The 14,324-nt window shown below is 49.9% G+C and overlaps 1 protein-coding gene across 3 annotated transcripts in view; it reads right to left on the reverse strand.

Moving 5' to 3' along the window:
- RAI2 (retinoic acid induced 2) overlaps positions 1-12,646 on the reverse strand; it is a 46,476-nt gene extending 33,830 nt beyond the window's left edge. For 2 of the 3 annotated variants that reach the window (XM_075521709.1, XM_075521719.1), the window contains exon 1: positions 12,504-12,646. The gene's annotated coding sequence lies outside the window, so the exon portion shown is untranslated. Of the gene's footprint in view, positions 1-11,328; positions 11,481-12,503 lie in introns of those variants that run through there. The other variant, XM_075521729.1, reaches the window with a different exon arrangement.
- Positions 12,647-14,324: the final 1,678 nt, after the last annotated feature.

Raw genomic sequence — 14,324 nt, forward strand, 5'->3', positions numbered from 1 at the left:
ATAATATTTATTTATTATGTATAGAAATATATAATATTTATTTCTCTTTTATGTATATATAAATATATAAACCCTTTAAAAAAGACTTTTTCCCTGCTTGTTGATATCCATTTTGATTATTGCCTTTTTTTGTTGTCTTTTTTCTTAACAAAATTGAAAGAATTAAATTCTTTTCAATGTTTTTCCAATCATTTTTAATGAAAAAAAATTCTTAAGATTCCCAAGTCTTTTATTTAAAGTGTCCAGTCTGAAAACGTTTTGTGTGAGTACTCCTGCAGAAGCTGCCTAACAAAAGCCTGCCAGACCACTTGGTGCCCACCATTTGGATATACATTTGCGCCACTGTAACCAACAGAAATCATGGACCACGCCGGTCCTTTTGGATACCAGTCTGGACTTTTGCTATTGTTATCAGCTGGACCAGCCGAAGGCATTAATACTTTATTTTTCACTGAGATTAGAAGCCGAGGGAGCACGATGGCACAGGCGAAGCTTATGAAATGCTTTGTCTTGCGTCTCTCCCACCTTGGGGCTGCGCAGCCACAGAAAACCCAGCAAAAATATTGCCATTATAACCCCTTTCCTACATTCACTCAAATCCCTGTGGGGGAAAAAGGAGGCAGCGGAGGCACAGACACAAGGGTAGGATTAGCGGCCATGCTCAACCCCACCTTTTCGGGAGAGAAGGGCGAGTCCCTCTCGAGCCGGGGCGATGCCCGTTACCCATTTGGGGACGGGGCACGGGGTTTCTGTGACAGGCGTGATCCCCCCGCTGCCCCCAAGCATCGCTCATCAGTCAGCTAAGACTTTTCAGCAAATCACATGGCACTTTGTAAAAACATAATTGTTTTTATTTTCCAATTTTCCCTGTTTCGTGTAGAGTGCTGCTGTGTTCAAGTGAAGTGAATAAAAGCATAAACAGTAAGCACCATCTGGAGAACATTCTTCCAGCACGCTGAGAAATAGCAGCCGCCCGTGCGCTACCTGCTATAAATAAATGTCATTAAAAAATGTCCAAAAAATTGTTTGTTCCTATTTGGTGGAACTGCAGCCAGATAAAATTTTCCTTAACTCTGTCTTCAAGTACTTGCCATCTTCACAACAAAAAAAAATTAAAATGTAGATGTTTGGTTCTCGGTCCTTTATGTTACTATTGGTATCACTAACAGAGTATCAACCCTACACGTTATTCTAATAACAGCAACAGAGGCTGCAACTTAAGAGTAACATGTGAACAAGACGTTCAAAATCCAAATGCTTTTTAAACCATACCAGGTTTACAATACGGTGATATCCCTCAGCCTGCTAGCAAGAGGATGGGTAAAATTATTCTTGCTCTAAACTGACAGTGTATCAGTTTGGGGGGGGAAAAAAAAAAGTCGATAATTTCTTTTCAGTCTAGCACAAAGCCGCTCCGATCTCCCTCTCCGCTGACAAAATACAGACCAAGTTGGCTGTGGGGATGCAATGAGGCTCTGTGAAGGGTCGGCGTTTGCTGTGTTTGTTTAATCACTGCAATTAGAGCTATGCAAATAATGAAATTGTTTGCTATGGTGGCCAGGCTGGGGGAAAAAAAAAATTAAAAAGAAATGTTTGGGTTGAGCAATTTAAGAACTATTTTTTCTTTTTTGGTAAAGTGAAAAAATAAAACTGTTTTGTTTGTTCCACTCGGAGGGCAGCGAAGCCGTGAAAGAACCCATTCAGTTTGAAATGAAAAATACATTTTCACACTGGAACAAAGTGTTTGAGCATTTGACATTTTCCCCTTCTTTTTTTTTTTTTGTCAGACGAACACTCTCAGCACCCAGAACGGGATGCTTAGGAGAGCTTACTGCTTGCTGGGGGAGGGAGGAAAGGATTTGACCCTCCCTTACCCTGCCCTCGCACACATCTCGGCCTGTGCGTAGGGCAGGGCTGAGCACTGCAGCCTTCCCCCGTGGGGAAGCCACCGCCAGCCCGTGGCTTCCCCGCCGGGGTGCTCCGCTCTGGGCAGCCCCCCAGCTCGGGGGGCCGAGGGGGAGCTTCCCACTCGCCTGCGGCGTGGGGCTGGCGCGCGGCCTGCCAAAGCGTGCCGGGTAGGCATGGCTACGGGACCAGCATATTGCCTTCCCTGGGTTATCGGCTGCCCAGCCACAACTTACACGTCCAAATAACCTCAGTGATGCCGGGCCGAAGCTGCACCCCACTTACGCCCACGCCATTTTGAACCGGCAGCTAACGAGGTTGGTATTTGGCCCCTGGTTTTGGGAAGAGACAGCTCTGATCTCAGGAAAGTTAGTGAAAAAAATTAAAAACAAGAATAAAAGGACAAAATCCACAGCGATTAGGCCGCAGGCTGCAGAAGAAAAGGGTTGGCGAAGCCTCAGGGGAAACGTGACCCCGATAGCCCGGGCAGGGCAAGATGCAGGCTCCTCTCTCGGGGCAGCCCTGCCTCTGTCCCTGCGAGGGAGGGTTCAGCTCTCTGCGCTGCAACGCCTGCCGCCTTCTTCAGCGCTTCAGGGAACGCTTCGGTCGGGTTTCAGGCGGGAGGGAGGTGCACGCACGCCTCAAGCAGGAGGCTGAAACTGCCCACGGACCGGGGGCACCGAGTACCCGAGCACCCAGGTCTGGATGAAGCCACCGCCTTGAATCTTCCACAGCTGTAACAGTTTACAATTGTCTATTAAAAAAAAAAAAAACAACAGCAACCTGAAGTCAGAACAGCCCCTGGCACGGCGTGGCTCTTCCCAGGCCGGCACAGCCCCTGTGGTCCGCACAAGGTTGGGATGAGCTTCGTGGTGCCCACGGGACTGAGGCAGCCGGAGGCTGATGCAGGAGCCAGCCCAAATCCTCGCTGGTGAACCGCCAGCCACCAGCGGGAAGAAGGACTTGAAGAAATTTTAGGGTTTTTTTTTTTCCTTTTTTTTTTTTTTTTTTTTTAAACCTTGGATTAGTAAGTGTCATGAAGCGATGGGAGCGAATCTGTCTTGTGAAACAACATCCACAAAACCAGGCTGGGTCCCTTGAAGGAGAGAGTGGCTGTGATTCCCGAGGCACAGGGCGCATCGCTGGCCTGGCTCCCCATCATCATTTCAGGGCAAGAGTGGAAATGATGAACATAAATCAGATTCGGTCCTTCCCTCGAGCTATGCTGCTTTCTCCAAAACCAAAGTTGTTGTACACTGGTATGTTCACAGAGCAGCTCCGCTAAAGCCTGGCTTTTGGCTGGGACTGGCCACCGTTCCCACTGGAAGCAAAGGCATCATTCCCACCGTATTTTATTTTCTGTTTTCACAGAGACTCGATGTGCCAGAAACCATACGAATAGGGATGAGGGTACAGTCCCTTCCCTGATGAAATCATCATCTCAAACCCAGCAAGGGCAGGAAATGATAACGCGGTTATGGTTCCCATTAGCCGTATTTTCCTAATATAAATATTTTAGCTACTTTTATTTACGGAGTCCGCTCACACTAGTTAAATGAGCTACTTTGCAAAGGGATACTTAAGCTGTCTGGAAATGAAGACATTGGACTACTGATTTTGTTAGGATGATGATTTGCCTATTTGCCTAGATAAATAAGGTTTTCCTGGACCAGGTGTGCAGAGAAGGCAGGTGGTGGGAGCGTGTCTGTCTGTCTGTGCGTGCACACATGCATGCGTGTGTGTGTGGGGGGGGGGGGGGGGGTGGGGGGTGTTCTTTGTTTTGTTTTTGCCTTTGGTCAAATTCAAACAATGTGCAGTAACAAGAAGTAAATGTCATTTTCCTCCCATCCATCTTAATTTGGCATCCATTTTAAAGCTTACCTTTGACCTTTTAAAATGTTAATACACTTAAGCAGATATAAAAAACACAAAGCTCCTGGAAAAATTAATCATAGCCATATCACGATGCTAGTCTAAAAATGTAACATCGGTTGTTTTCCTCTAATTTTAAGAAACATTTGTCTGATGCAGCAGCAGTAACTATGCTACAATTAGCTATTATTTCCTTTTCAAACAAATAGCCATGGTAAATGCTATAGCAAAACCCTATCAGCATAACCAGCACAATCTGCTAGGAATTTCTTTTGTTGGGTAACTGCCTAGAACCACAGAAAAGGTCCTGAAAAGGACCTTGAGAAGTCGCCTAACCCATCCCTCTGCCCCCGGCAGGACCAGCTATATCTAAACCATTCCTGACAGGAAACCTTATTTAGTCTTCCTTAAAGTAGCAGCCTTAAATAGAACGGGAAAAATTTGCACAAATCAAAATATATAATACAAATATGAAAACAATCCATATATGTGTGCTATGTATACAAATATGAAAATACAAAGAGACAACCCTGACCTAAATGATAACTCTCCCATCTCTGACCACTTCATACCCTTTAACCAATGAGTTCCAAACAGGAAACTCTAATAAAAACACCTCCTTCCTTTTTAAAAATAAAAGGCTACTAGCTTGAGAACCTCAGCTCCTTGGAAATGCAGTGGCACCTCTTCTCAAGAAAAGCAGTTCAGAAGCACTAGGTCCCAAAATATTTGGGTCTTTATGCTTCAAAGCAAAGAGCTTTTCAGTTCCACCAGAAAGCAAATAGGAAGCGAGAGCGTTGACCAGCCTCTCCAGTAACCAAAGCAAATCTAAGATGTCTGGAGCCTGTTCGTGACCAGTGGCATCCATCTCGTCTCGACTTAACCGTTTCAGGTGGGAGGCTGTGCTTGGTCCCTCCAGGACGGTCACTGCGCAGCTCTGCTGCTGCATGCTGTGGGTGTGGGGACCCATGGCGCACAGCCACACGCTGCTTTCACTTTCTCCTCTGTAGCATCTGATGGCATCCAGGGCTACCTCCATCAATTCAACAACCCCCGTTAGAAAGCTATGGTGACAACCAGAATGTATCCAAAAAGACAAGTGATGGTTTCATGACTAAACACAGCTGCCACCCAAGCATCCAAAAAAAAAATATCACTTAAGGACCTAAATGGCAAACCCAAACCAAAGGCAGACGCATTCCCTCAATGAGTGGGGAAATATAACTCCTTGCAACTGCTTTCTTCCACCTACTAACATTGCTTCGGTTCCAGCACAACTGGAGCGTGGCCAAGCAGTCTTCCGCACACTGAACACCCGCTTAGGTACAATGGTGGGAGGAGACATGAGATACCGAGCTTGGCACCACCAGCCCCATGAGAGAACGACACCCTTTCATGCATCCTGCACGCACAACGCAGAAGAGCTGTAACGCAGAGCCCAGTCTCTTCCATTAGGGAAGCCTTGTGAATCCACCCTAACCACACGTAGGTCCTCCTGTAGCGAAACGGCAAGTGGTAACTCCATCCACCCCCCGGAGACCAGAGATGAATTAACAGCACGTCATGGCTACAACAGCAAGGCTGTTCCGTGCATTCCTTCTTCTAGGATAAGCTTGTGCAAGTACGCATGCGTGCGTCTGCCTGTGTATATATATACTTTTATTTATATCTACACACTACACGCTCTCTCTGGTAGAGAGTACCCTGTGCCAAAGGGACCCTTTGCTGTCACACCAGGAGGAAGGCTCTACAGAGGGACCTGGACAGGCTGGATCGATGGGCCGAGGCCAGTTGTATGAGGTTCAACACGGTTAAGTGCAAGGTCCTGCACCTGGGCCACAACAACCCCATGCAACGCTACAGGCTTGGGGAAGAGTGGCTGGAAAGCTGCCCAGCGAAAAAGGACCTGGGGGTGTTGGTGGACAGCCGCCTGAACATGAGCCGGCAGTGTGCCCAGGTGGCCAAAAAGGCCAACGGCATCCTGGCTTGTATCAGGAATCGTGTGGTCAGCAGGAGCAGGGAAGTGATCGTGCCCCTGTACTTGGCACTGGTGAGGCCACACCTCGAATGCTGTGTTCAGTTTTGGGCCCCCCACTACAAAGGGATATTGAGGTACTGGAGCGTGTGCAGAGAAGGGCAACGAAGCTGGTGAAGGGTCTGGAGCAGAAGTCTTGTGAGGAACGGCTGAGGGAGCTGGGGTTGTTTAGCCTGGAGAAAAGGAGGCTGAGGGGAGACCTTATTGCTCTCTACAACTCCCTGGAAGGAGGCTGTAGCCGGGTGGGGGTCGGTCTCTTCTCCCAAGTAACAAGCCGCAGGACAAGAGGAAATGGCCTCAAGTTGCGCCAGGGGAGGTTTAGACTGGATATTGGGAAATTTTACTTCACCAAAAGGGTTGTCCAGCATTGGAACAGGCTGCCCAGGGAAGTGGTTGAGTCACCATTCCTGGAGGTATTTAAAAGATGTTTGGATGAGGTGCTTAGGGACATGGTGTAGTGGTGGTCTTGGTAGTGTTAGGTTTACGATTGGACTTGATGATCTTAAAGGTCTTTTCCAATCTACATGATTCTGTGATTCTGTGACCTTCCAGGGCTGCAGACCCATGCTTCCACTGATCTTCTGGGTGGAACCCTCTGATCCAACTGCTTTGCCATGGGTCTTGGGGAAAAGTCTCCCCCAGGCCAGGCATCTTATATAGTGGGTCCAACAGGCTTGGCACCTGCAATAACTGTCTCTGAGGTCCCCAAAGACAGCTGCCCAAGACAGTAACACAGACAATATTCTTCCAAACAAGGAATGATCCTTCTCATTTTCTTCCCTGGGAAGGATACAACGCTTTGCAGGGGCGGGGGTGAAGTACAATAACATATATCTGTACATACATTCCTACTTCCTTCTGGCACCCCCTCAGCATCCCACAGCCTGGAGAGCAAGGCTCAGCCACGTGAGCAGTCGTCTTCCCCCACCTTTCTGTGGGGCAGGCCTCCTGACCTCCAGCCCCATCACGGAGGCTGGAGATGAGGGCATCCAGTATTCAGACAGTGATGCCTGACTGCTCGGTTAGGAAAATCCTGGTTAAAAAACAATGCGTTGCCCTTCCTGTTTACTTTGCAGTGGCCTTGAGTGGATCCAACTCTACGGCAAGCGATCCATCACCAACAAGCAGAAAGATGCGTATCATACATGCACAAAAATGCTTCACATTTCACTTAGTTTTCCAAGTCTGCCATTCTTATTGCCCTTCTGCATCATCTAGTTCAATGCTCCTCAATATCTTTTCTTTAACCTAATTATTATGTGTATATATATGTATAAGGACCACCTAATTATTTTTTTAAACCAAGGACCATTTTGTGCAGTATTGTAACATAAGCTTTCAAAGACAATCAAATTTTAAAAAAATTAACACAATAAAGATACATTTCTCATTTTGCCATTCCTGACCCTATATTTTGGGTTTTTTTGCTTCCACGCAACAGAATGCACATGTGCTGTTGTTATACTGCTTGCGACTGGTTTATTCACCATCTTCTGATATTCATGGACTATAAGTTAAGTAACACTCTTCCAACTAATTAGTTGATTCACTAAGCACAGATGAATAACTGATGAGCTACCAAAAGTCGTTATTGTCTGAGTCAGTCACCAAGTAACTAACTTGGCCATTCAACCAGGGAGAAGTTTTCTTCTCTGAAAGGTGACAAGTAGCTATGTAATGACTTCTATTATTTTCTCAATAAGCTCAGAGAAAATAGGACATTGCAGCTAGAAAAACACAGAAAGAGAAATTAGCTGCTACTGTCATTAAGGATTCAGAGGCTGAAAAAGAACAATTGGTGCAATGCAGCTGGAGACGCTTTTTGGAGTAAAGTGATTATTCTCTGGCCATTAACAAATTATTTTTCGCTGGAATGCAAGACCTGCACTCCTCCAAATAACCTGGCTTTGCTGCGAGGAGCACGCCGTCTGCCGGGGCAGGCAAGAGCCGTTGTCCTCTTGGCCCTCCTGGTGGCCACTGCACTTCTCCCACCTCTTTGTTTCCATGCCACAATGAAAGCACAGAAAGAATTAAAAGGTTGAAGCACATGTAGACTTCAGAGGAGAAATTGCTCTTCTAGCCTGACCAACTGAATGTGGAGCTACAGCCTAGGACGTTCAGGAGGGTGCCTGCCCTCAGTGGCCCTGCGGAAGCTCAGTGAGGTGTCGTGGCAAACTTCCTTCACCTCTCTTGCCCCCCAGAGCTCACTCCCAATCGCTGGCTCAAAGATAACAAGGTAACAAGACATTTATGGACATGGTCGGTCCTGGGGCTCGTTCTGAGACTCTTTGCGCCTGCCACGGGGAAAGCAGGGGGAACCCAAACCCAAGCCCAGCTTGCCCTTCAAGCCAACGGCAGCTGCCTTCCTTCTGCTATAGTTGCTGCTCTCTAGCCACTTTAAGGGTGGTGCAAGCAATACAGGGACCTGGAAGCCACAAACCTGAAGGATGTTTTTTTCTGAGGAGGGTGAAGGGGACAGGAGACCTATCCCAGGCTCTTTGGTTAGTTCCCGAGAACATTTAGCCCCACATCCGATGCCTCAAAGAAGCATTTCCAAACAACTACATACCCTATTAACTAGTAAAAATAAAAGGGTACTGGAAACAGGTCCAGCTCAGAAGGGTCCAGTCACTCGCACCCAAAACCAGCCCCTGAGTGTGGAGCGGCAGCTGCTGCAGGGGTCCCCCAGGACACCCAGCCACCCACGGCACCCACGGGACTGGCAAAATCCCACAGATGCGACCCTGTAAACTCACCCCACCCACGTTACAGCGCTGCTCTGCACGTTAAAGGATAGCATGGATAGACCTGTTTGGGGGGGGGGGGGGGGAATAAAAGGGAAAGCCAGAACCAACAAGCAACATTAAATCACCTGGCAGAGCAGCTCCTCCACAGAATGGCCTATTTATGGAACTACTCGGTGCCCTGGGAAGGATGGGCAATATTGCAAACCCAGGAATGAAAATTCCCGAGGAGAACCGAGACAGGTTAATAATGGTCCTCCACAGCCTAGGACCTCTCCTACAGCCACCGCCTTTTTGAAATCTAAAGTCCACTGGGAGAATTTAGGCCTAGGGCTTTGAACAAAAAATAAGGAAAACTTTTTCTTCCTGAAGACAGTCTACGAAACCCAAGCAATGCTGAAAAGTATTTCACTGTATTGTTATTCTGTAGATGCCATTTCTGGAGGCGTGACCCAGTGCAGCCTGATCTCAAAACAAGCCATTCGTGGCTAGCACCGCACATCGCCAACCGACTCCTTCCGCTCAAAATAAAATTAAAAAAAGAAAAAAAAAGGCAAGTACCCCCATAAATCATTCATCCATCCCAGTTTCATAACGAGAATATTTGTCAGCTCCCATTTTGCTTCCCTTTCTCCGGCTGCCTGCTCTACAAAGCCACCATTTCAGCTGCCTGTGCATACAGACCGGCGGGCACGCTGCGCCGCAACAGCTCCTGCATCCCCATCCTCCTGCCTGCGGAGAGGACGGCCACCCCTCTCCCCCAAACCCTCTCCCACACCGCCAGAGACGGTTTCAGGTTTGGGTTGGTTTTTTTTTTTAAAATATATATATTTTTATCAGTAGCTCTGGGGCACCCATCAGATCTACTCAGCTCCTGTAACAATCACGTGATTTATGTAGAAGTAATTGGGGTTAAACTATCTGCCACATCAAACTCTTCACATTTGGCCCCATCTCTAGGACCTAGAAACATCTGAAATAAATAAAGCCATGTGTCATTTAACAGGGTCTGGGCTTAATTAGGATCATTCTGGATTTTACGGGAGAAATCTTGTACTGCCGGCTTTACGTGGCTAGTCCATCACTTACAAGGTTATCTGCTTTTTTTTTTTCCTTTAGTACCTACATCAAAATATTTCTATTTCCACACAGCTTTTCTTTTTCTATTTTTTTTTTTTTAATCCTCCAACCCGCCGGATGACAACCACTCCTTATCTTTGGCTGTCTTCCATGCTAAAATAAGAATGCTGTTGTTACGCCGAGGGAGCTGCACCCTTCCACCTCCGCTCCCTCCTGACATGCACACAGCTGGCTGCGCAGGAACGCCCGAGGTGCCATTTTCTGGCCATTTTTCTGTGATGTTGTTGCAATTTACCCTCTAGCTACGATTCGTATTTCTAAATCACACCGAGCCTCTCTCATGCCACGGATTTTACAAACCTCAAGTGACAGACGGTCTCTGTGCTGAAGAGCTGGTGATACTCAGCCCATCTCCCCTGCCTTGATGTAGGCTAGCCGACACGAGGGCGAGCACGCAGCCAAACACCGCTCGAGCGATGCCGGGCGATTTGATTAGCAGCAGAGAATGACTGGATTAGAAGAGGGATAGGATTAGAGATTGATGAATCGCTGTGAGGCTGCTACGTCTGTATTATTGGCTCCAGCAGCAGCATTTGAATGTCAAACCGTATCCCCTCGGAGCAGCTAGGTACCACCTATCGCGGGCTTCAGGCTGCTGTGCGCTGTTGGGGAAGGTAAAGGGTTTGAGTTAGGGTCTGAACTGACCGCCTGGTATAGGCGAGCCCTTGGCGGGTCACGGGCAAAGTTGAGGAGAGGGGAGGCAGGGAAACATTAAATGATTTGCCCAAAGCTACCCCGGCAATTTGTGGCAGAGGCAGAAATGGGAGCCAGATTTTCTAAAAAATTAGTTCCTCACGCAGGAGATGAGCCAGCCGCCTTTGTTAGATGCAAATGCATTTTTTCCCTGTAATTCACACCGCTGCAGGCTCTGCACAGCAAACGCAAGCTTCCCGAAGTTGTAGCGTGTTCAGCGCGACCTGCTCATCGCACACGTCATGCCCGCTACATGAGCGGCTCCGTCCTCGAGCCCACGCTTGCAGTGCAACCCACGAGCGTTGCAAAAGCTTATCACTTGCATTTTTGGTAGGAAGCAATCAGGACCCTGCAAAACCCATCACTGGGGTGACTCCCGGTCTGACCCAGATAGCTCTGGCTGCTGGAGCGCCTCCAGAATTTAACGTACACACGGAAACTCGGCATCACCCTCCAGTTAATTCGAGCAGTTATCCCCTCTTCAAATTTGGCTTCAGTCATCTCTCAAGGTGAAGGAGATTTCAGCGTCTCCACAAGAGCTTACCACAGAAATGCTACAAAATTCATCAGAGACGCCGAGGACGAAAGAGTGAGGGTGCGTTAACTGAACAGGCTGCCCTAGCAGAGCTGGGCAAGAAAACCGGCAGGCTACCAGCAGCCTGCTGGACTAAGTCCTCGCTGTAGTTACAGCTGACAGTCATAAAAAGGAAGGAAAGGCTTCTCCAAATTCACATGTAACAAAACAAAACAAAAAAAAAAAAGGAAGTGTGCCGATTTTGCACCCTATACTACTGTTATGCCCGCAATATTCTTATCAGTAGCATACCTGTGAGGAAATCTTTACTTTCAACGTTAAGTCAATTTGCTAGTGATAAATGACATGAACGGTTACTTAGAAAAAATGAGAGTATTTCCTCGTCAAGTTTAAACGGAAAATACCTGAAGAATTCGTGGGCAGCCAGATACTCTTTCCTCCTTCACAATACATCCCCATTAGACAATACATGTATTCTGAATGCTGCATTTGAAGCACTATTTTTAAAAAAAGACTTCTGCTGGAGAACGGCACGCAAGCAAACTAACGCCAGCAAGAGCGACTAGACGAAAGGCAAACCAACCTCTCCAAAAAGAGGGGAGAAAACGAGGCGAGGCGAGCCACTGCCCTGCAACTCCCGCCCAGGGCGCTTGGACCCTGCAGCATCTCCCCCGGGGGATGCGGAACTCCCGGAGCACGGCACTTCCCCGCGGCACCCACCGCCACGCACGCCCGCCCGCCCGCAGCGCGGTGACGCCGGCGCAGATGACCCACGCCCCGCCACAGCCTCATCCAGAAAAAGCCACCAAGGGGGGATGCAGGTGACAGCCCATCCTCCTGGCAGCCTTCGCCGAGGAGCCGGGCGACAGCGGGAGGAATTGCTGCCCCAACTTGGGCAGGGGAAACCCTCCTCCTCCTCCTCCTCCTCCTCCTCGCTCGTGACCGGCTGCGAGAGGGACCCCAAATCATCCCACTACCGCCCATCTTGAAGCACACCCTGCATTTTTAATCTCCCTTCTTCCAAACCGCGGACCCGGGCGCTTAAAGCCGCTGTGACCCGCCGTGTTTTGTTTCCCGTGGGGCAGCACCCACGAGCCGGGGGGGGGGGGGGCGGGGAGAGGAGGGGGGGGCGATGCCTCGCCTCGGCACGCGCCGCTCCTCCCCGCGCACCCACGGGCGTGATTTTGGAGAAGTTGCGCAGGCAGGAGGAGGAGGAGAAGGAGAAGGAGGAGGAAGGGGGGGGTGGCTCTGCCCGTGTGGTCACGGTCTCGCCCCGTCCCTCTCCCCGCCTCGGTCCTCCGCGCCCCCCCCGCCCCCCCACCGCCGCAGCCCCACTGCCGGGACAACCCGCACAAAGCCGCCGCCGGGGTCTCGCTGCGCCCGCTCGGCGCCACGAGAAACAATAGTCACGGGCCGAAGTGGGGGCGGCGGAACCGCCGCCCCCTTCCCCACGGTACCGCGGGTGGGAAGAAGGGGGGGGGGGGGTGGAGGATTCCCGCAAAACGCCGCCGCCCCGGCCAACCTGTCACCGCTCCGCCCGCCCGCGGTTGCCGGTGCGCAGCCGCCCCGCAGCACCTACCTCCGTTGGAGGGTGCGGCAGCCCCTAGCTGGGCTCCATGGGGGCCGCAGCCGCCGCCCGCCTCTGTCAAGCCCGGCCGCCGCCGGGGACGCGCCGCCCTGCCCTGCCCGGTACCGCGTCCCGCTCCCCCCCGCGCCGGGCGGGGCGGGGCGGGGCGAGAGGCGAGGGGCGGGGCTGTGCTAGCCTGGGACACGCCCACCACCGCTCGCTCCGCCCTCCCGCCGGCGCGGCCCCCCCCTCCCTCCCCCCCCTCCGCGCCCCCGTGGGGGCGCGGAGGGGGGGCAGGGAGGGGGGGGCCGCGCCGACGTGGGATGCGTGGGGTAGGGCCCACTGAGGGTCCCAGGTAGCCTTTTCGGGAACAACCCCACGGGCGGGAGGATGCTGCGGCAGGCAGCGTCATCCTTTTAACAAATCTCATGGGGTTTTTTTGCCTCCTTACTTGCTTGAAGTTTTGACCTTGTCTCCTCTGCCGCTATCTCAAATTGACCACGTTTCTAATTTCCTTCTTTTTTTATTTAACATCCCCCCCCCTTTCCCGTCTTTTTAAATTTTTTTCCCCCCCTGCCTTTTCCACCCTTGATCTCCCTTGTCCCCGTTTTCCCATAAGACTCTGAATATCCCAAGCCCCTTGACCGCGGACTCTGGGCTTTAAAACGGTTTTGTCGAGGGCAAAAGAGTTTTTCATAGGTTTCAAATCGCTATTAGCGTCGCCAGCAGCTTATGGGAAGGTGCGGTGCATTAAACTAAATCTGTGGCTAGTATTACATAATATGCCCTCGAATGTACATAAAAGATGATTGTAATTCCATCTGGATTTCTGTTGATATTAGCAAACCGCTCGAGATTTCCTCTTGCGGTTTAATGGGCGTTTCAAAACCTTTGACTGGTGCTGGATCAAACAGATTATGCTTTAAGAAAGGGTAAAGCATGCACACTCATGACATCGTAGGAATTAGTGAAAGAAGACAAAAAAAAAAAAAACTTAGTAGGTCATCTGCCTAATCCATCTTCCGAAAGAGAGTAGGAATGTCGCCCATAGGATAATTTATGGGCATTTGTCTAGTTTTCTTTCAAATGCTCCAAATATGTGGCTTCCTCATCGCCCATAGGAATTTAGGTCAAGCTGCCTGAGAGTGAATTTTGTAGCATCTCGGCATTTAACATCCACTACTGTTATTCCAAGTTTTTTCCCAAACAGCACAACTGTGCAGTTGCAGTTGGTCACTTCTTTCTTGCTCATCAGCACGGAAAGATTTTGGCCATCACTTTCCCCAGGTTGAGAGCCCAAGGAAAATGTCAGCTCCATGCTCGGTGTGGCCAAAAGAGTGAGTCAAATGTCAGGACTTGTTAGGAGAGCACTGGAGAAGAAAACAGATTTTACACCAATCTGTAAATCCGTGGTACACCTGCATCCTGAATACTGCTGTACCTCTGCTCTCACCATCTCAAAAAGGGCATGGTAGGGCTGGAAAAGGTTCGGAGGAGGCTGGCAGTGATGATCCATGGTTTGAGATGGCTTTCCAGTCAGGCACATGCAGCCTGGCAAGAGGCACCGGAGGGGAGATGTGACAGAGGTTCCTCAGCTCACGAGCAGCATGGATAGAGTGAGGAGGGACTGTCGGCCGTGACTTCCAGCACAAGCAGCAGAGGCCATTAAATGAAGGTAGCAGGCGGCCGCTTCGCCTGACTGTACGGAGGCGGTTATTCACGCAAACGCAACTGCGGAGCACCTTGCACTTTGAGTGTCTGACAGCGGGCAGTCGGTGTCGTTTTGAGGGGAGAATGGGGCGGACTTACAGAAGAGAAATCCACGGAGGGCAG

This window comes from Mycteria americana, chromosome 1 (assembly GCF_035582795.1).
Source record: "Mycteria americana isolate JAX WOST 10 ecotype Jacksonville Zoo and Gardens chromosome 1, USCA_MyAme_1.0, whole genome shotgun sequence".
Classification (NCBI taxonomy): domain Eukaryota; kingdom Metazoa; phylum Chordata; class Aves; order Ciconiiformes; family Ciconiidae; genus Mycteria; species Mycteria americana.